This window comes from Eumetopias jubatus, unplaced genomic scaffold, assembly GCF_037043125.1.
Source record: "Eumetopias jubatus isolate StellerSeaLion01/CBP00866 unplaced genomic scaffold, mEumJub1_p1.0 scaffold_16, whole genome shotgun sequence".
Lineage (NCBI taxonomy): Eukaryota > Metazoa > Chordata > Mammalia > Carnivora > Otariidae > Eumetopias > Eumetopias jubatus.
This window is the reverse complement of record NW_028274822.1, coordinates 4,951,857-4,972,761: the sequence shown is the minus strand read 5'-3', so window position 1 is coordinate 4,972,761 and position 20,905 is coordinate 4,951,857.

The following is a 20,905-nucleotide window of genomic DNA, read 5'->3' as shown; positions in this document are numbered from 1 at the left end:
TGAGGTCCATTCTACAAGGCTTCTCGGATGAATCTAGCTCTAGTTGTCCACAACAGTGACCAGCTTGGTAAGACACTTGGATTGGCTCCCCCACCTACCCGATTCCACTTCCATTCCCTGCTTCTGCTCCCAGGAATCACTCTCCATAGCCAGCCACATCTATGCCCATCCTTGTCTCCGCGCTGCTTCCCATGAAGAACCCAGGCCAAGACGCTCAGCAAGTAGTGAGCTGAATCTCACCCGTGCTCACATAGTCAGGACACAAGTTGTCCCTGCCTTCCTTTTATTTAAACAACTTCAGAGCAATTTTCCAATCAAACTCCATTATAAATCTCCTTCAGGTAATTTCTCAAGCCTTTTTTTCCCCATCCTTCCTCATGCATGTGGAGTCTGAATGTAAATTATTAATGACAAAGGGAAAAAAACTATACTGCTATTAATAAGTAAGAAAGTTGAGGCTGAGAAGAGATGAAGTATGTTCAGTAGATGATAGAGCAGCAGATCTTGCACTTTAGTGTTGGAAAAATAAAGGAAGTTGAGAATTTTAAAAAAACCCACTGGCCTTTCAGTGATCCCATGGTCTGATTCCTGTCTACTAGGGGAAGGGAGAAAGGCACACTCGAGTTTCCTGCTGCTTTTCTCACGGCTCAGTGTGGAAGGAATGCTCAGCAGCTCTGTGTGCCGCACCAGCACTTGGAAAAGCCCCGGGAGTTTGCATAAACTCCTCTTAGTTAGGATGACCTGAGCCCCGTCACATCTCCCAGCGCATTTTCTACCGGAAACACTGACCTTGCTCTGTGCCTCCGAGACAGTGTCTCCCAGGGAGAAACTAAGGCACAGAGACAAAGAGACGCAGAGACAGGGTCAGATGGAGATACAAACGCTGGGTGGTGGAGCCAATGCTGTGAACCACGTCCAAATCCCAGAACAGAATGAAAAATAAAAAGCAGGAAACGCTCTCACCTTAAATACCTCTTCAGACACTTCCCTGAGCTTCTCTGGAGCCAAGTGGGAATCGAATCAAATCTCTGAAGAAGAAAGAGCAGGCAGAGTCTCAAAGCCCGAGCAGCACATTGCCTGGTGGGTGGCACGGTCAGGGACATCCCACCCCAGGGCACATCCAGGCCCACATCAGCCAGGACTCTATGGGGTCCCCACGCCCTGATCCAAGAGGACTGCTGGTTATCAACAGCCAGTGCAGGAACGAGTCCCCGAAGCCTTCAGATCAAGACTAGCCCCCTCCCGGAAAGGAAACTACACATACAGTCAATGTCTGTGTTTAAAGGACTCACGTCCCAAAGAAAATTTAAAAGAAGGCAGTTTTACAGAAACCTGAGCATTCTTTTTGTTGTTGTTATTATTATTATTATTATTATTCCTTTCAGTAAACATGCTGTTTTCTTCATCTTTTTTCAGAACATTTTCTTGAAACAGGGGCCATAGATTTGGATTCACTACTCACAGAAGCAATTATATACTTGGCGTATAAGGGATGTCGTGGCAATAAAGAAATGACAGGCTGATCTAATTGGCTCCCTGCTCCTTATTCTACCATTAGGTTCAAAAAAAAGAAAGAAAACCAATCCAGTCATTTCCCCACAGATCTAAGGAAAATGGGTCTACTTCAAGGCTATTATGAGTTTTCTGTCCTTTCTGGTACTTGGACTCCATAAATGGAGCTGTGTTATAAAGAATTTAGAAGAGTAACTGATAATCTTCATGTTTATCACCAATTTTCATGCCTGAGTTGGGAGTAAGAAAACCAGAAAGCGTTCCTATGCCTTTGCATGGTTCCCTGCTGCCATGTTTACTATACAGGTATGCTTTGATGATGGCAAAAGAATTCTACATAATCTAAGTTTTTTTTTTCCAAAATGATGATATTACAAATGTATAGAGTAGTAGTTTTCAGTTTTCAAAGTGTTTTTTATCTACTAACTCTGTTTTTAAAACCAGATACATTTTTCAAAACTATCTTTAATCTTGGTCACCAATACAGAAATCCTAGTTTTCTTAATGACAAACTGTCTTTGATTTCAACACTCAGAATCTGCTGTTTTAATTAATGAACAGGGAATATAAATAAGCCTGTTAATATTGATTTCCTTCACTCAAACAAATGATGGCAAAATCCACCAGCAGGAGACACCTGGAAACTAAAATTTATTGTATTTCCACATGAACCAAGCACTGTACTAAGGTAAAAGAACAACCCAGGATTTTACAGTCAGTCAGGAGGAGGAGGAGAGGAAGAAGAAGAAGAAGATGACAGTCAGGCATAATGAAAATGTAATGACCATTATGTAACGGAAATTCATTTTTTAATGCTATGAATTTCAAACCTAATTGACTTAAAATGCTTCAGCACAAATCCCAGTTGCTAACGGCCAGAGAGGGTGTTTAATACTGGTGCCCAAAGAGTATCAAGAGCCTCAGTAACTTCTGTGTAATAGAAAACCTTCCCGGTGCCCCACGACCTTGGTGGCGAAAGTTGGAGTCGACACATGAGCTCTCCCACCCCGAGGCTGAGGAAGGACCATCCGTTCAGGGAGAGACACCACCCTGTACAGATGGAGAGTCATTCTTGTGGAAGAAACCATTATAGACCAACTGGTATTCAATGCTCCGATGCAAGCAAGTAATTATTCAGGAATATAATTGCTGTGAACAAAGAGAAGATTAATAGAGAACAAGGAGCTGAAATGATGAAGAAAAATCAACTAGCCTTGGATGAAAATGGATGGTTTTCTCTAGTTTCAGAGTTGAGAGGAACAGGAAATTAACATCAGAGCCCCATGACAGTTGAAGCCTCTTCAGAGCACCTACAACGCACCAGAGGTTTTGTAAGAGGTGCTTAGATATGTACATAAGCACACACTCTGACAAGTGCATTTAGCTAGTTATGCCTGGGTTAACCGAGTAAATGTCTGTATGTCTCTCTAATCCCCTAGTAGGGTTTCAGTCCACCTCAATGATATTTTGGTCATCTTTACAATACCCCAAGTGAAAGAATCTCCTTCAGTCTCTGTTTTAGCCATTTTTATGAACTTCACAGAGATTAATATTAGTAATAAAGGTTCTTTTTTTTAAAGAGAGAGAGCTCAAGTGTGGGGGGGGCAGAGGGAGAGAGATAATCTTAAGCAGGTTCCACGCCCAGCACAGAGCCCGACATGGGGCTCGATCCCACGGCCCTGAGATCATGATCTGAGCTGAAATCAAGAGTCAGACACTTAACCGACTGAGCCCACCCAGGCACCCCAGTAATAAAGGTTCTAATAAATGGCACCTTCTTAACAAATTTCAATGTAAAGACTTATTTCATTCATGAAGGTCTCACCACATATATAGGTAAAAAGAAAAATCTAAACTAGTATGTGGTTACAAAGATTTGACTTGGAAAAACTCAAGCTGTAGGCACATCTCTGCTTACGGTCGGGAAGTAGAAACTGAGGGTTCCCTGAAATCCCTTCAAGCTCCATTAGAGTCTTACAACAGTGGAGGATTCCTTGTCCAGATCCTTCACCAATTTTTTCTGTCACTTTCAGGAGCTCACAAGCCTCCCTCCAAAACCTGGTGAGCAAGTATCAGTAAACATTTATAATACTACAATCCACTTGTACCCACAATAGGAAATGTCTGACCAAAAGTCATTCCCCATACTAATAATCTAAAACCGTAGAATATTATGGGATTGCTGTCACAATTTTAACTAAAGCCGAGAAAGCACACAATATTATATATACCATTTTCTTCCTGAGGGGTTATTGGTTTTCTGAAGGGCAGCCGGTGCCTTTGAACACTCACAAAATAAATGACAGAGGACCTTTGATGCCATTCTGGTGATTTGTCCCTTTGTCCTGTGATGCATGTATTCACAAGATAGCAGCCCCAGGAAACCCACAAGCACTGACTGGGGAGTGGATGTTGCTGCCATCAGCAAGGAGCGAATAAAAGATACAAATATGAATGTCAAAACCCTAAGAAATAGGGCATTACCAGATTCATTATGCTTCCTGACCAAGAGCTTCTGTCAAAAAAACGAATTCAATATTGATAACCGTGTTCAAACAGGAAAGCATTTTCAGAAGCGACAGGTTAATCTTTTTTTTAACCAGAGCCAGTCTCGTGCAAATATCAGAATATCAGAGGCCTCTGTGGTTGAACACCCGCAGTCATGCCCAGAAGGATGTGGGTTCTTTCTGTTTTTGTTCATTTGGGGGGGTTTTGTTTGCTAGATATATAAATTGAACATAATCCTGATAAAAATTTTTAGCAATACATGGAAGTTTAAATAAGTACAGTCCCTTAAAATATTACTGTCCTAAAAGAACCACCATTAACATTTGGCGAACATATTTCACATCTTTCTATAAACACACACATGCACACACACAGGTGCACACAAATGGAATCGTATCGTATATGATGACTTTGCCTGTATTGTCCTCCTTAACCCAAACTCAGTGGCTTATATCTTAAGCAAAAGACAGAACATGCTTTGCAAATGTTTTTCTAAGTCATCATCTGTTTATGTTGTTTATGTGGTATCTTTATTTTATAGCTTCTGGATTTGTCTTCCTTAGAAAGGCATTCTCAATTCCCAGTCATCTAAATCATATTTTAAGATGTGGGGTTTTTTCCACTTCGCTTTTTAATTCATCTGAAATCTTGTATTTTGGAGTACGAGGTAAGAGTCTAATTTTCTTTCCTTCTTGATAAATTTCCATTTGTGCTAGCAACATTTATTAAAGAAATATATAACAATTAAATTGAAACACTAACTTTTCCCATATTAAATTCCCATATATCTGAGATCTGTTTATGATTCCTTTATTTTAGAAATAACTTTTATTCTATTTGGGACTGTGTATTACCTTTTGATATCTGGCATTATTTTCTTGTTCATTCTCCGGTATTTGTCTTCTCTATCATAGGGAATTTTGATCCAATTTAAAATGTGGTCTATTTAGGATTTAATTATCCATAATATGTAAACTTTAGAGGAATTTATTTTTATTTTTATTTATTTTTTAGAGGAATTTATTGATGATTTTCATAATTAAATATTTCCATCCATGGTCAGGTTTATCCTTGTGCTAGCTGAAAAAAACATTTTTTAATCCCTCAAAAAATCATATAATTATTTTTAATGTAGATTCCTTATTAAGTCATTCCGGAATATTTCATAGCTTTTGTGGTTATTGTAAATTAAGTTTTCCACATTTCTGTGTTTAGCTGCTAATTGCTAACAGTTAAGAAACTCTTGATTTTTATGTTCATCTTATATTAACATTATATCTTTTATCTTATATATAACATTATATCTTTTAAAGTCAAGTCTTCTGGGTTTTCCTTTTATAAAGTCGTGTCTCCAGGCAAATAAAATGTTTTGCTTTTTCCTCCCATTATTCAAGAAGCAGGAGTGACCCTGATACTCATTCTGGGGCATCCCCCTTCTGCCAGCAAACCAAGCTCCACTCAGACTCAGCTGAGCCCTTCTCCCCCTGGCTGAGGTCACTGTATCACCCCATGGCCACCAAGGTCCACACCTTCACCAAGATCTGCAGGTGCAAGGCAACCGGCTTTCCCAGAAACTCCTGAGAATACCTATTGCTGCACACCCAGGCTGCTTGGTTTCAGCCTTTGTCACCTTCCACAGACAAAGCTCCTCTCTCATGTTCATCCTCTAGGAAGAGAGACTGACAGAGGAGTGGCATCCTTCTAGGAGACTGGAACACAAGCCATGTTCGGAAACACCCAGACCCATCTCAGCTCTCCGGGATGACTAACCAGGGGGACTCCCACAGCTCTCTCTTACAAACTCTGGTCTTTGAATTTTCCCTTTTATCAGTAAAACCTATTCCTTAACCAGTACTCTGGGACACTGTGGAATCCACCCTGACCTCCTCCATGACAGGAGGCAGCCCAGAAGGGATCTTCTGTGACGATGCTTTATTTTCCAATCTTTATAGCAGTTGTTTCATTTTTTTCCCCTGTGAAATTTAGTAGAGTCTGCAAAATAATTTGAGTGATTTGTTTTCATTTATTTATTCATTTTCAATTATTCATTAAAAAATAATTTTGTCTCTGTTTAGAAATCACTCTATGATTTTACATTTTAGTTATTGACAGTAATTTTTGAAAAGAAATTTCCATAGGTGATGGGGATGAAGAAGTGCACCGGTGATGAGCACGGGGTGATGTATGGAATTGTATCACACACCTGAGACTAATATAACACTGTACACTAACTATACTGGAGTTAAGATAAAATTTAAAAAAAGAAAGAATAAAGGAAATTTCAGTATATGTAAATAGTTTCTATTTATTTGTACCTTTGTGTTTTATTTTATCAATACAACAGAAGTTAACAAGTATTTTTACTGTATTATATCAAATACTTTTGATGCCTGTGGACATGACCATATTGGTTTTCTCCTTCATGGTTTGATGTATTATGTTGATATAGTTCCTGATATTGAATTTTCCTTGTTTTCCTTGAATAGACCTGACTTGGTCAGTATATTTTTCTTTTTATTCTATTTGTTAACATTTTATTTAAAATGTTCATATCTCTACTCATAAGTGACATTGATCTATATTATTTTCTTTGTACTGCCTCTACCTGTTTTGGTATTTAATTTTTACAGGCTTCAAAAAATAAGTTGGAATCTTCCCACCTTCACATATAATCTGAGTTAATGTAAATGACTTAGGAATTATCTTTCCTTTGAGTGTTATATAGAACTTGGATATGAAACTATCAATCCTTGGGTCTTTTTTATAGATTTTAATCCTATTTCTAATGTCTTTTTGAATTTCCTGTCTTCATTCCAACTTCAGTAATTTATGGTTCACTATAAAATCATCAATTCCCTCTAGTTTCCAAATTTGAGGCCAAGGAGTCTACATAGCAATCTCATAATTATCTTCATTTCTTCTATTTCTCTTTCCTGTTTCTAAGTCTTGTGTAATTTTTGTTTTTTTTTCCTTAGAGGGCTTACATATTTATTGAGCTTTTCAAAAGATAAGATACTTTTCATTTATTTATCTTTAGTACATATTTTCACATATATTTCAACTTTTAGTTTTGTTAATTCTGTTTTCCAACTTTCTTTAACTTTGTTCTATTATAATTTCTCAAATGAGCATAAATTCCTACGTTCTTGCCCTGTACTCTTATTAATCAAGGCACCGAGAATCAACTTTCACTGATCCTACATATTTTTGTGTGACACTTGATCCTTTTCATTCTTTCTTAGATTTTTCCATTGATCTCATATTAAGACTGTTTCATATTTTTGTTATCAATTTATAATTTCATTTATTATCAGAGAATGTGTCCTATAAAGTATCCTGGTTATTTTGCTAAGGTTTTCCTTGTGGTCAGGGCATGACCAATTTTTTAATATTTCACTAAATATAAAGAAAAAAACTATATTATTAATCCAAAAAAATAAATTACATATTCAAATTTGTTTATTATGTTATTCAATTTCTTTCTGCCGATATGAGCTGGTGTGTATAAAGTCATGACATTTCTTTTTTTTTTTAAAGATTTTATTTACTCATTTGACAGAGAGAGACACAGCAAGAGCGGGAACACAAGCAGGGGGAGTGGGAGAGGGAGAAGCAGGCTTCCCGCGGAGCAGGGAGCCCAACGCGGGGCTCGATCCCAGGACCCTGGGACCATGACCTGAGCCGAAGGCAGACACTTAACGACTGAGCCACCCAGGCAGCCCATGATATTTCTTTTTAATGAGTGGGTGTTTTGTGACTGTAAGATGTCAGTCACTCTGTTACATCAAGTGCTTACATTTCACCTTGTCTAATATTGTTGTCATTCTCACCCTCCTTCTGTTTCCATTATTGTCCAAGAACTATTTTCTCATCTTTTATTTCTAATTTTGGCTTTATACCTTCCATTGTATTCATTTTACTTTCTGGTTTCCCTTTTACTTTTTCTTCTGTCACTGGTTTGGTCAAGTAAATACTCATGTCCCTATTGATTATTACTTATGTAAAATGTTCTCCTGTCCTCTGACACTTTCCCATGAGTGACCTCTAATAAAACTCACTATCAAACACACATTTGTTTTGTGTTGTACGAAAACCAGCCATCGGGGATTTCCCTCCACCAGGCATTCTATCCTCCCTTCTTCTTCTGCCCCTGCCCCTGTGGCTGCGTCAGAGGAAATCTTTGGGATATTTTTGCTCTCTCCTCCCCTAAATGAGAACCTTCACTGATTCTTTGCCTTCCTGTACCATCACCCCCAACACCGACTTCAAGGTTCTAATGATGTAATTTAATACTTTTAATGCTTTTGTTTCTGGACGGCTAGATTTTCTTTTTAAATCTTGAATGTAATTATTTATTTTTAATTCAATTTTATTTTATTTTAAATTCCAGTATAGTTACCATACAGAGTTATATTAGATTCAGGTGTACAGTCTAGTGATTCAACACTTCATACATCACCGGCGCACATCACAAGTGCACACCTTCATCCAGGTCACCTGTTTCCCCCTCCCCCCACCCACCTCCCCTCTGGTGACCATCAGTGTGCTCTCTAGAGTTGAGATTCTGTTTCTTGGTTTGTCTCTCTCTCTTTTATTATTTCCTTTGCTTGTAGATTTTTAATAACAACTGCAGGATTATTCTTGCTAACTTCTGCTTCCTCCTCCTTTTAATCCTCTCCCACATGAAGTGCCTGCCATAGTTCATTTATTGTTTAGCTAGAGTCTGTTTTTGTGCATGGTCTACAGAGGAGGTTTACGGATGATACAATCTCTGAATCCTGAATATGTGTAAATTTCACTCACCCTGGCAGTTGCTGGTATCTTTGCTGCGTAGAGGGATCCTGGAAGAGGAACTTCTTCTTGGAAGTCTATGCATATTATCTGAGGAAATTTCAGAGCTACAGATGAGCCATTTCTAACCTTTCAGTTTTTCCCTCATAGGTAACCTGTTCATTCTTTCTTAGAATATGAAGGTTTTTCTCTTTGTTCCTGAGCATCAGAAAGCTAACCGGAAAATGTCCATGTGTGTTCTGTATATCAGTCTTCGATGAACCTCAGGAACACATTTAACTCTACAGACTCAAGTCCTACTTAATTCAGGGAAGTATTCTGCTATTATTTGCTCAATTATTGCACTTCCTCCAGGTCTTTCCACAACAGATGGTTTTGTGTGTTACACTGCCAGATCTGTCCTCTTCATCTCTCTTTATATTTTTTTCTATGTTTTGAGATATTCTTTCCTTAGTCTTCTCAGCACTAATTCTGTCCTCACCAGTATTTTTTCTTTAATATCACACTTTTAGTTCTGAAAGTCTTGTGTGCCATAATAAATCTCCTTATATGCTCTAATTATTTTCGTCATTTCACTTGTCACCAATTCTTTCTTTTCCTGCTTGTTTGTCACTTCGTCTGTTTTTACCCACTCACTGGGGCTCAGATAAAGCTGTTGAGAGACTTCAAGTGAGAGCAATCACTCCTATAACAGAGTGAATGCCTGTATGTGTGCACGTGGGTGTGCACGCATGTATGTGCAGACATCCAGGTCTTCCCCAGTCCGTTGGCAGAGTTCCAGCAGGGAAGCTGAAGTCCTTTGTCCATGGTACCAGGAAGGAACATCTCCCCTCCCTGCTCTCCTTAGTCTGCAGCCTAGAGAAGGGTAAATGGAATAGACTTGGCCCACACACTCAATAATTCTGCTTTCTAAAAGTGTAGCAGAAGGGTGCCTCAGTGGCTCAGTCAGTTAGGCGTCTGACTCTTGATTTCAGTTCAGGGCATGAGATCAAGCCCAGGGTCATGGGCTTTGCGCTCAGTGCGGAGTCTGTTTCAGATTCTCTCTCTCTTTGCCCCTCCCCCTGCTCTCTCTCTCTCTCTCAATAAATCTTCAAAAATTAAGAAGTAAAAAAATAAAAGTGCAGCAGATCTCTTTAGGGATTCTTGGACATGGGAAAGTTCTAGCCATCTTCTGAGAAATTCATAGATCCTTAAAAGCTAAGATTTCCCCATGATCCACCAAATCCCCACTCCAGTGATCTCTGCCCCCAAAATGGGACTGTCTAGGCCCTGGCACAGCCTGAGCCTCACTCATATCTTTTGGGCCACTCCTTCTGATAACCCCCCCCACACACACTATTTGGCTTGGAAAAGGTGGTCAATTGTGAATAGTTAGGAAAGGAGGGCGTTAGGATACATTCAAACTTCCGTCTTCCCAGAATCTTGACAGTGTGTGCTTCAACAAGCCCTGGTGTACAGCTAAAGACAGATCGGGAATTAGAGCAAAAACACAAAAGGTCCCAGAAAGGTAGTACATACATGTTGAACTATAGGGAGAATATTATAAAAGGGAGGGCAAACATAAAGATAAAACATTTATGATTTACCCAGAGCAATTAGGGAAGAAAGATATAAATTACATAAATAGATTTTAAAAACCTCTGTAGACTTTGCATTGTCCCATCTGTTTAGGATCCAGTAAGCCATTGTGACTATCTGAAATATGGCAGAGCTATTTCATATATATATATATATATATATATATATATATCAAGCCTCAAATCTGTCATGTATTTTATTCAGTGCTTTTAATATTACAGGTGGTTTTTAATTTAGACCTACAATGTCACTCAATTTCCTGAAAGGCTAAAATTTGGCTAATAGTTGTTAGCAGAACATTTCTAAGTTATCTAAATCGCAAGAAGACAGAAAAATCAGGAGTATTGTCAGAATGTTTGTTTTTGCTAAGAGACCTCATTTCACCCCTTAATTCCATCCATCATGTCTAAGTGCTTTTTTATGAGACAGAAGAGTCAACATTTACCTGGAGCTGAAGAACACCCTTTGATTTTCATCTGGAATTGAAAGAGAAGCCATTTGTCATGAAGAATAATTGAAAAGTTAATCAATTCAAGATTCCTCACATTTTCTAAGGGTTGAGCTGACATTTTTCCTTCACATCTATGGAATAAAACCCTAATTATACTGGTTGCAAATGATATTTTATGACTTTTAATAAAAAACTCAGTCTTAGAAAACAACAGCTTATAATAAAAGTGACCTGTCCCAGTTTCTATTATTATTTTGATGAGAGCTGCCTTTCAGCCCATAGGAATCAAATAGCCAGAAAGCTTTTTTCCAATGTTCATTTAAATTTAAAAAAACTGAGAATATTTTCATTGTTCACAATAAAACAAGGTTCCTTCTTGACTAGAAAAGAAATCCAAGGGCATTCAGCAGAAACCAGAGCAGAACAATGCGATCCCCTGAACTTAACAGAACATCAGTAGATTCAGGCAGAGTAGGAGAAAGTGTGGACAAGCCAAGTGAGGAGCTGAGGAGGTCAAGAATATAATGTAACCAAAACATCAGTGGCTTGACCAGTGTGCTAGGAGTCCTGACCAGGAGTGGAAGCAAAATGGCTTGCAACTAGGTTGAGCACCAAAGCCCAAGAAAAAGCTGACCAGGCTGTCAATGGGGGGAGCACCATGGACAACTCCAACTGACCTCTCCTTTCAAGCCTGCTATCTTGGCCTGACCAAGCAAAGCCTGAGAATTCTTTCTGAGGCCTCTTAGGAGCAAGTATTAGTCCACAATGAAGGACCTACGCCTCATGCACAGAGTCCTCAGTTGACAAGTTGGGCGGCTGATTTCTAGCCCAAGAGTTGATGCCAGGGTTCTGTCCCTCTCCAGGGTTATGTCTTGGGTCTCTGTGAAGCTCCAGCTCTTTTTCCTTTATTTAAACAACAAAGGAGACCATCCAAATATGGTCTGCATACTTAAATGCACAGAAAATTCTGATAAATTCCAGAAAGTATAGGAAATTGAAGGAATCACAATGATGAACAACATAAATCAAAGCTCTTTTCCTCCTTTAAAATATGGGCTCTGGGACAAACGGGTGCTTTCTTCTCAGTCATCATGACCCAGGGCCTTTTTAACAGCAAGCGTCTGTGTAAAGAACCAACAGACTGCAATGTGTGAGAGGCACAAGAGCCCTAGAAAACCCGCATGGCTGCGCTGGGAGGTGTTAGACCCTGTTTTCACCCCCATACCCTAATCTGCTGAAACTCCAAGGCCTTGCTGGCTTCATCTCATCTCTCTCAAGAACAAGAGCCAGCCATGACTAAGCCTGGTAATGTTTAGGATCCTGTGCCACTGGGGGTCCTGCCCTAAGCCCTTTATTCTGTACAGTGAGGTAAGCATTCATCACCTCCCAGATAGCACCATACTGCAGTGTTTGTACATGCTATTGCCTCTGTATGAATAACCCCTTCCTCACACTCCTCCCCATCCATCCCTGGCTGACTCTTATCAGTGTAGATGCCATTGCCCCCAGGAAGTCTGTCTTGGTGGGTGCCCCCTTATGTGTTCCTCATCTGAACATAGGGTAGCATTTATTATGTATAGTATGTAATTTCTCTTTTAATGGTCAACCTGCCCCCTAGACTGTAAAGTCTTTGAAAGTAAGAATTATACCTCTTCTGAGTACCTTCCATTGTACCTGGCTAATAAGCACTTACATTTATTGAAGGAATGAACCTTTTCTGTCTACCTCAAATAGTTTTCCCTTCTAAGATAATCATAATATCATTATTTTTCATATCCTGTCAATAGTCCACAGGCAGAAAATGGCAATGATTTTGACTTCAAGTTAGAGTTGAAGTGGGACTTTGGGGGTGTGACTGTAGTAGATAAAACACATTTGTTGCTGTGGTAGTTGGATGCCATCATAATGAGGATTTCTCTACTTATAGCACATTCTATTGCTGTAAAAGTTCGTATCCCAAATCTATTCCTTCATATCACCTTGACCCCTCTAAGTGTTCTCACAAAGGCCATGTGCCTTACACAAAGCCGAGAAAGCTCTGAAAAATCTCTAATGGATCTTTCAGGAAGCATTGACTTTGGAAAGGTGATGTTTTGTGTACCGTAAGGGTTTTTTTTTTTTTTAATAAAAAACTTTCCATTTCAGATTTATTGTGACATAAATTATTGTCCTCAATTGTAGGTTATTTGTTACCTAAAGCACACTATTAGATTAAATGGCTCAGCAAGATCCTCCATGATGTACAGTTGACCCTTGGACAAAGGTAGGGGTTACAGCCAACCCCTCTGTAGTCAGAAATTTGCATATAACTTTTGACTTTCTGAAAACTTAACTACTAATAGCCTACTGTTGACCAGAAGCCTTGCCAATAACATATACAGTGGATTAACACATATTTTGTATGTTATATGTATTATATATTGTATTCTTACAATAAAGTAAGCTGGAGGAAAGAAATGTTTAAAAAATCACACAATACTGTATTTATAGAAAAAATCCCCATATAAGTGGACCTGCGTAGTTCAAACTTGTGTTGTTCTAGGGTCAACTGTTCTGTTTTATCTCATTCATCCAAGGCCTTATTTCAATCTTTAGCTCACTTGGGAATGTAGATAGTACTTCTAAGAAACTTTGTGATACACACATCACAAATCCCTGGACCATCTGCGACTTCCCTCTTCAGCCTCAATGCCATCCTCAGAGCCTAACGAGCTTTCTGGGATGTGTCTACACACAAGTTTTAAACAGAGAAAACTGGGGCGCCTGGGTGGCTCAGTCGGTTAAGCGTCTGCCTTCAGCTCAGGTCATGATCCCGGGGTCCCGGGATGGAGCCCCGCGTCGGGCTCCCTGCTCGGTGGGGGGCCCTGCTTCTCCTTTTCCCTCTGCTGCTGTCCGCTACTGTACTCTCTCTCTTTCTCTCTCAAATTAATAAATAAATAATCTAAAGAAACAACAACAACAACAACAGAGAAAACCAAGTGACACATTGTGGATTCTGAATTCTGCTGGGGAATATCTTTGGCTTGTAAGTGGGGACGACTAGAAAAGCTAGGAATTGGGATGAGAGAGAAGAGGGCGCCTACCAAGTGCTCGTAGTTGTAGTCATGATAGGCTTCACTGAGAATTATCCTCGCCATAAACACAAGCCCAAAATTAGATAAAACTGAATGAATAGTAAATTTAAAATGATGCCTATATATCCTTAATACTAAAGTTTCCATAAGCGTGAATCAAAGTCCTCTCTTTCCCAAACGGTCTGAGAAAAAGAGCCTCAGTGTTAGAATGAGTGTGCGGCCTGCAAAGAAACATTTTGTTAAACCAATAATCAGCCTTTGGGGGGCTTCTGTAGAGTCTCATTAAGCAGTAACACCTAGGCTTGTCTGACCTACTTCTTGTACTTTTCACAAAAAGATGATTCATAATAAAGCGAGAACTTAGAGCCCAAATGTACCTACAGTTGACCTATCCTTCTGGGGATGTCTCAGAGGAACATCAGGCCTGCGCCCTGTGCCCCCAACACGTCGTCGTCAATCCAGCCCTGCTCTCCATTCAAGTCTGCCTTCCTTGGAGCCAGAGTGCTCTCCAAAATGCAAATCCGGCCGTGCTACCCCCATGAGGATCATGGCTCCTCAGACAAAGACATGCCCTCCATTCTTGGCATCTGCCCCCTGCCCCTCACCTCCTCCCGGCTCCGTTTGCTCTTTGCACCCCCCCCCCACGCATGGACCGCTCTCAGTCTGGGTGCTCTCACAGACTCAGCGCGAGGCTGAATCCAATCCAGCCCCTGTTTCCTGGCTTAATCACTGTCTCATCAGACAACCTGCCCTGCCCTTCCTGACTCAGCCAAACAGCCCTGCTGTAGGCCTCACGAAATCATATGCTCACTCTGATGCTCTTGTCACCCTTATAATTCTACTTATGTATTTATGTGGCTGTTTGATTGCCTCACCCATTAAACAATAAACCTCATGCGGATCAGGGACCATATTTTTGCTGTTCATCACTGAAGGTCCAACACCTAACATTGCCTGGAACACAGTAGGTGCTCAGTGAATGCGCCTTCAATTAAAAAAAAAAAAAAGGAGAAAACAGAGAAGGGGGAGGACAGGGAGGGAAGGAGAGAAAGGGAAGGGAAAGAGGACACCCAGATTTCCAGGAAATAACCCAACATGCGCTAGTATTCCATGAAACTGGAATTTAGGGTGCCACTGATGGTGTTGGAGGGAAGCCTTAATATTCCAAGTCTGTTGTCTGTTCACTGACCACACGGGTGATCAACCCTCTTGGGAGTCAGGGCGTTGCTTCCTTGGAGGTCCTTCCACAAAGGAAGAAGGAGCTACGTTCCTGCTTCAATGTTATGTCAAACATGAGTAATGGAGTCGCCGTTGAACCCTGTGAAGTGGGCCCTCCTGCATTTCTGAGCAAGGAGGTGGGTGCCATTCACAGCCCAGGGAGCCCACAGCCTAGAGCCCAGCTCTAGGGAACAGATCACTTCCAAGTGGGCCGTCATAGGAAGTCCATCAGTTTTTGGCAACACACTTTTCCCGGCCGGTTCTCCCAGCCCCCCTCCACCTTCAGTGTTGATGCTTAATGCTTCAGTGATCAGTCTCCCAAACAGTGTTATTGACCACTTTCACTGAGTATCTAGCCACCTCCGGAAACCAGAGGCAGTAAGGGACACCGACGTAGACGAGAATCTGTTCCGTCATCAGTAAGCCAGGGGAAAGGAGAGACATGCTCAGCTGTGTGATAGCATACTGAGTAACTATAACGAAAAGTAATTGTTTGCACATAAATCTCTTAGGGCTGTGCCAGGCACACAGTAAGTGCTCAGTACAGTTACATACAAGGCCTTCAGAAATTCCATCTCTGAGAAAGTTGTGGCCTTCTTGGAAGGAGTTTGAATTCTTTTCTCGGCTCGGGTGGAACACTGCCCACAACATGCTACGTGAATGAAAACACCCTTTCTGTGTTCTAGTCGTCCCGCAGGAGGAGAGCGGCTGCACCCCACAGAGCCATGCCTCCCTCCGACGCGCTGACTGGGGCAGAGACCCCAGCAGCCAGTCAGCGACTTCTGCTATTATTTCTGCATCTCTGCCTGAGGTTGGAGACAGTGTGTGCTCGGGTTCCCGGGTGCTCCTGACGTGTGTGTCGTGATGGGAAGTACTCACCCATGCTCGCTGGGTCTCCTCCGTCTGACGGCACGGCCACGCCCCGGGCAGATGTCCCGCCACCGTCACTTCATCGCAGCCCTTCCAGCAGTTCCCACAGGACCTGGAACGACTGTATCAGTGAATAAAAATATTAGGAGTGTTTCTGCCTCCCAGACGTCTTCATTTAGTGTCCACATGTTTTAAAATGTCTGCTTCCAGGACCAACTTCCTCAAGGCTTTTCTGATAGACTGTCGCACTAAACTGCCAAGACCTAACAAACTCCAGGTTTCATCAATTTGAGCTAAAAAATAAAATAAAATAATAATAACGTCTCATGCATGGCCCTTGCTTCCATGGCTCTTCCGCAGATAAGACTCCGCTCATCTCAGCATTTGGCCCAGGCTCTTACCTCTGGTCTCAAGCTGAAAACGTGTGCAGCCAAGTGAACTCGTCCTTGCTGGTGAAGACTTTCTTTTACTTGCCTCTAAACGTGAAGAGAGGGTGTAGATACAAAGTTAGAAAAGCAGAGAAAAGAATCGAGGGGTTTTTATTCTTAAATAACTAAAGAGAAGTTGATAAATGTTAAGATACTCTCAAAATAGTTCTCTCGTCCCTGTGATCAAGTCTCTATAATCACCAGGAGACATTATGGATTTAAATAGGTTTAGATGAGTCAATAAATGAGAAACTTTACTCCTAAATAATACCTCTCCACAAACAGAAATAAGATATGAAGGGACAAATATTATGTGGCATTAAAGTATTACAGGTTGTACACATTCATTTTGTATAAAATAAAAGCTATTTGTAACAAGGGAGAAATTGTTCCTTAAGGGTTGTCCTGTGGAAGAAGGATCTGAAGCAACTGATATTTTAAAGCCCAGTGTAAACAAAACAAAAAGAAAACAGAGCAAGTTCCTACCTAAACACAGACAGTAATGTACAAGCCCATGAAAGGATCTTTACAATTACTTGCACTATGTGAAGCCACGGGTTAATTATTCAGAGTATAAACTGAGGTAAAGTGTACACTGATAGAAGCCATACCTTACAGAGGTCACTCTATTGCTAACTAGCAACAGACTCATTATTATACATCCACAAGAGACGTAGAAACACACAAAAATGGTGGGCGGGGGGGGCAGAAAAGATTTATTTGGGAAGCATTCTGAAACAGTGAACAACAGCCAAAAAGTGAGACCAAAAAAATGCACAAGTATCATCACGGGAAACCCGAGCAATGGGTGAGGTCGGTGCCCGGGGAACAAAGCTGCGTGTTTCAAAACTCAGAAGGTCAGATCGAGATCGTAAAGCCAAGTTTGTATTAAAAATGTTCTCTCAGGCCATTTATTCTTTTTTTTAAAAAGATTTTATTTATTTATTTGACAGAGAGAGACACAGCGAGAGAGGGAACACAAGCAGGGGGAGCGGGAGAGGGAGAAGCAGGCTTCCCGCCGAGCAGGGAGCCCGATGCGGGGCTCGATCCCAGGACCCTGGGACCATGACCTGAGCCGAAGGCAGATGCTTAACGACTGAGCCACCCAGGAGCCCCTCGGGCCATTTATTCTTACCCATATAGTTTATATATACATCCATGTGAGTAATTAGATCATAATGCTATGTACACCACTTTGGTAGATGGGAACTTAACTGTTAAAAATCACAGGACAAGTTAGAGGAAAATGCATCTGAAATATTGTCACTACAGAAAGCAGAAATGTTTATTCATTATAATGTCTCCCCTGCCACCAGCAAAAAGTTAGTATATAATCATTTTATAATTGATTGATATATAATCAAATGATTTGTAAATCGATATATATAATTGAATGATTATAATTGAATACAATCAATTATCAGAATTAACTGGGTGGAGGGTCTCTATCACAAAGAAGTTGGTGAGTAATTCCACATCTGCTCTGCAAGATGAAAACCTTACTCTCGGGGAGAGCTTCCAACATCACGGGGCTCCCTCTTCCCAGCTTCCAGTCTGGGCGGCAGGATATCTGACAGGGACCCCGAGATACATGAAGGGAGACAGAGAGAACTGAAGGGAGAAACAGACAATTCAGAGTAGCGGTTGGAGACTTCAATACCCCAGTATTGGATGGGATAATGGACAGTGGATAGAATAATCAGGCAGATGACCGACAAGGAAACTGAAGATTTGAACAGCACTGTCAACCAACCAGATCTAACATATCTGTACAGTACTACACACAGCAACCCACTAATACACTTTCTCCTCCAATGCACCTGGGCCTTCTCCAGGGTAAACCACATGTGAGACCAAAAATCAATCCCCCCAAATTTAAAGGGTTGAAATTACATAAACTATGCCCTCTGACCACAACAGAATATAATTAGAAATGAATACATGATTTTTGGGAAAGTTACAAACACATGAAAATTAAACACTTTCTCTTTGCAGCGAGGAAATATTCAAACACTGATTGTGGTGACTGTTGCATAACTCTGTAAATACACTGAAAACCACTGAACTGTAGACGTTAAATGGATGAGCTGCAGGCCATGTGAATGATCGCTCAAAAAAGCTGTTGATTAAAAAAGAATATCTACTTCAACACAGACACAGACACACACACACACACACACACACACACACACACACACACACACACACCTATAGTAATTTAGGTAAATACATAAAAAGGAACTTTTATAAAATAAAAAAGCTGGAAAAATTGATTTGCTCCAAAATATGCTGTTAGTTAGTGAGCTCCTTTGTACATTCAAAATAATTCTACTCACATAATATTTCATAACATTTCTGTTACCGATATGCGTGTCCTAAATGTTCCAAGGCATTTTATTAAGATTACAGAAATCTTAAAAAAGAGTCATTCCCATCCGAGTTCATTTCATTTATCTCTTCCCTCGTCCAAAGGCAGGATAAAAAAAAAGCCTCTAAACATTGCTGTGATTCAGAAGAGGGGCCCCAATAACTTGAAAAAAAATCAAGAAATTATTCTTAAGCACATAGTGAAGACTTTTTCTACATCTCGGAAACTCTTAATCTGTGAGCCTGTTATTATTTAGTTACGGTAGTAATAACACAGCAAGTTAAAGCATCATTTTTACATTTTCTCCTATCCGTGTTTTTAAGATTATCATAAAATTTAAGCAGAAATCTCTGCACAAATAAAATCTAAAGAGCAATGTCTAATCTCTTCCAAAAAGGGGCTCAATACACACCAAGCTGTTTCCATTTAAAATCCTTTAAGATACCATTGAGGACAGACAGAAAGCATCTAACCGTGACAATATAAGAGCTGCCATTTATGGAACACTTCCTGCTGGGCAGGCACTAAGCTCCCGTTTTTCACTTATTATCTCATTTAACCTTCAGGGCAACTTTACAAAGTCTATATTACTAATGTCCCTACTTTCCAGATGAAGGAACTGGAAGAGAGGTAGAACAGTTTGTCCAAGGCCAGCACTTCGGTCAGGATCAAAAGCAGGTCTTTCTGCATGTATCATATGACCTCACTGATATGAGGAATTCTTAATCTCAGGAACAAACTGAGGGTTGCTGGAGTGGTCGGGGGTGGGAGGGATGGGGTGGCTGGGTGATGGACATAGGGGAGGGTATGTGCTATGGTGAGCACTGTGAATTGTGCAAGACTGTTGAATCACAGATCTGTACTTCTGAAACAAATGACGCAACATATTTTAAGAAAAAAGAAAAAGAAGAAGATAGCAGGAGAGGAAGAATGAAGGGGAGTAAGTCAGAGAGGGAGACGAACCAGGAGAGATGATGGACTCTGAAAAACAAACTGAGGTTTCTAGAGGGGAGGAGGGGGGGGATGGGTTGGCCTGGTGGTGGGTATTAAGGAGGGCACATTCTGCGTGGAGCACTGGGTGTTATGCACAAACAATGAATCATGGAACACTACACCAAAACAAATGATGTAATATATGGTGATTAACATAACAATAAAAAATTAAAAAAAAAAAAAAGCAGGTCTTTCTGGAAGGCAGGCAGCCCACACTGATACAGTTGCACCAGGCAGGGAAATATTGAAATTGTGTTGCCCTGTTTGACAAATAACCACTTCCTAGCTCTCCCCAGTCCCCTAACTCCACAGTCCCCCTTCCCACTGCCCTAGCCACCCCGACACCTTTCAGGACCCTCCCGCTTTCCCACAGCCCAGAACTGATGATTTGTCCCCTGCTCCATCTCTACCTTCTGGTTGGCTGTGCCCACACGCCTGCCTTAATAGTTGTTAAATATTTAATATTCCCCCTCCCATCAGCCTCCAAAGTCCATGCACCTGCACATTCTCCCTCAGGAAACCCTGGGAGCATATAGTTGATGACTGAGCCGACCCTGATTTCAGTCCAAGTCGACTTCCTCTGGGTGTGGTGATTCTCACACGTCGGCAATACTGACTGCTGTCAGAGCAGGATCCCAGCTCCCATTACAGTATAACATGAACTCAATATGCCCCTCAGCACAGAGCGATATCCGTCCTTCCCTTCACACCTGCACAAGTTAGGAGAGGAAGTAAAACGAAGGCCTCGGCAAAACCACTTCCCACTAAGGTGTCTCCGATACCATTATTATCAAAATTGTTATTATCACCAGGCACTTAGAAAGGCTCTTCACTTTGAACTAAGCAATGGAACTGTTACTCGTTCCTCTACCAAAGATCAGATGAAATGGGTTTACTTTGCTCATTATAACAGGGAAAGGCCAGAATACTGTACCAGCTGAGTAACATTCCCAAGGCACCTGGAAAACTAGAAGAAACTACTCTTGAGTGCTCTGTTTCATCTGGAAATCCTGCTGCCTTTTTTTTTTATTTGATCTGCAAAAGGAAAATGAAGTTGTAGTCGCTTCAAATATTTTCATTCAAGAAATGTTTTGGCTTAAAGTAAACAATTGAG